This window comes from Aplysia californica, unplaced genomic scaffold (assembly GCF_000002075.1).
Source record: "Aplysia californica isolate F4 #8 unplaced genomic scaffold, AplCal3.0 scaffold01957, whole genome shotgun sequence".
Classification (NCBI taxonomy): Eukaryota; Metazoa; Mollusca; class Gastropoda; order Aplysiida; family Aplysiidae; genus Aplysia; species Aplysia californica.
The window spans coordinates 7,988-10,009 of NW_004799227.1; the positions used below are offsets into that span (position 1 = coordinate 7,988).

The window sequence follows — 2,022 nt, forward strand, 5'->3', positions numbered from 1 at the left end:
CTGCGCCACGACACACACAGAGAGGGTAGTTTAGTTTTAGTAAGAGTTTTACGGCACTTGCAACAAAATATGGTCATATAAGTGCCGAAGATTAGAGGTGTTACATGAGAGTAACAAATATAAAAAAGGAGGAGAGATCAGGACGATAAATGTTTTAGTTTTTTAAGTTTTAGTAGAGGTTTTACGGCACTTGCAACACAATAAGGTCATATAAGTGCCGAAGATTAGAGGTGTTACAAGAGAGCAACAAACATAAAAAAGAAGGAGGAGAGCACCCGCCAACCACCCACACATAGAGGATAGGATTAGAATCATACGATTGTAAATGTGTCATACCCAAGCCTCTACTAACAACAAAGCTCTTTAAAAAGAACAAAACAACAACAACAACAATAACCCAATCTGTCCATTGTGCAGAATTGTCTCAAGATTTGAAGCGCTTTTAGTTTGAGTAAGTGTTTGAAGGCACTTGCAACACAATATGGTCATATGGGGCACCAAAGATAATGAGGCAATCACGTTTTCCCATCCTTCTCTATTTTCAGCCTTTCAAAGGGCTTCTTCACCCAAATTTAAACCTGTGCATTCATTTTTCTTGTCTTCCCATCTCTTTTTCTGTCTGACTTTCCTTCCCCCTCCGTGTACAGTGCTCTGTAGGATCATCTTTGCACGTCCTGTTGATCTTGCTATGTGCCCACAACATCTCAATCAGCGTCTTCTCACAGTGGTGAGATCTTCATAATAGGGCCCCATGGCATGCCTGATTTTGTCCTTCACTTCTTCATTTGTAACATGAAAACAACAATAATAATAACAACAAAAAGACGTCCATCGTGCTAAGACATCAACTTTTCTCCTCAACAATGGAGGGCCGTCTTGGATAATCCTGATTATATTTTTCATTTTGACCTCGGATTTTTTGTTGTTGCAAATATTTTAGATCTACTCGCTCATCGATTGACACTATTCAGATTCCTCAGGAGGGAAACAGATAACCATGTCTGCTAGGACCAACCCGAGATGTGTGGGGGTAAATCACGACCGAAAGACGAAAGTACCCGAAAAAAACATCTTCTCCACTAAGAAATCAAATTCACGTCTTCTCTGCCAGAGACCAAGCGACCCCATAACACAATGAACGCTGGTTTTAAGCTTAGGAAAAGGTAGGTGAAGCAAACAGCTAAAAGACGACAGGAAAGAAGTAAGACTTGAAAGACCAGGGAAACATCCGCAAACGCCTACATAGACACAATAACGGCCATTTAGGGCTGTGAACAGAAAAAGAAACAACACCCGAAAAGTAGACTAGTAAGACTTGTTAGACGCACCCACCAACCACCCACGTCTCTATCCCAAGTTTGAATATAACATAACGGTCATTTAGTGCTGGAGAAAAGCTAGACACCCAGACAGACAGACAGAAACAGAAGAGAGAAAGAAAAGAAATACGACCTGGAAGAGACACCCGCCAACCACCCATATGTATATCCCAAGTTTTTAATACAACAACGGCCATTTAATTAATTCAGACAAAAAGCTATACACCCAGTCAGACAGAAACAGAAGAGAGAAAGAAAAGAAATAAGACATGTAAGAGACACCTACCAACCACCCACATGTCTATCCCAAGTCTGACTACAACACAACTGCCACTTAACTCTGAGAAAAAAAACTATACACCCAGACAGACAGACAGAAACTCAAGAGAGAAAGGAAAGAAATAAGACCTGTAAGAGACACCTACCAACCACCCACATGTCTATCCCAAGTTTCAATACAACACAACTGCCACTTGATTCTGAGAAAAACCTATACACCCAGACAGATAGAAACAGAAGTGAGAAAGAAAAGAACTAAGACCTGTAAGAGACACCCGCCAACCACCCTGACGCCTATCTCTAGCAGACGACCCACACGCCTATCCCTTGCGAACGAGTAGGATCTAGACGCTCACTCAGAGTAAGAACGTATAGAATACAGAGTAGGAGGATGCACCTCAAGACATATAACCGCAACCTCCAC

At 41.5% G+C, this 2,022-nt stretch overlaps 1 protein-coding gene across 2 annotated transcripts in view; it reads right to left on the reverse strand.

Annotated features, from left to right (window-relative positions):
* The window catches only part of LOC101847635, a gene marked incomplete at its 3' end in the record, with an annotated part of 19,042 nt that overhangs the window by 6,784 nt on the left and 10,236 nt on the right, over positions 1-2,022 (reverse strand).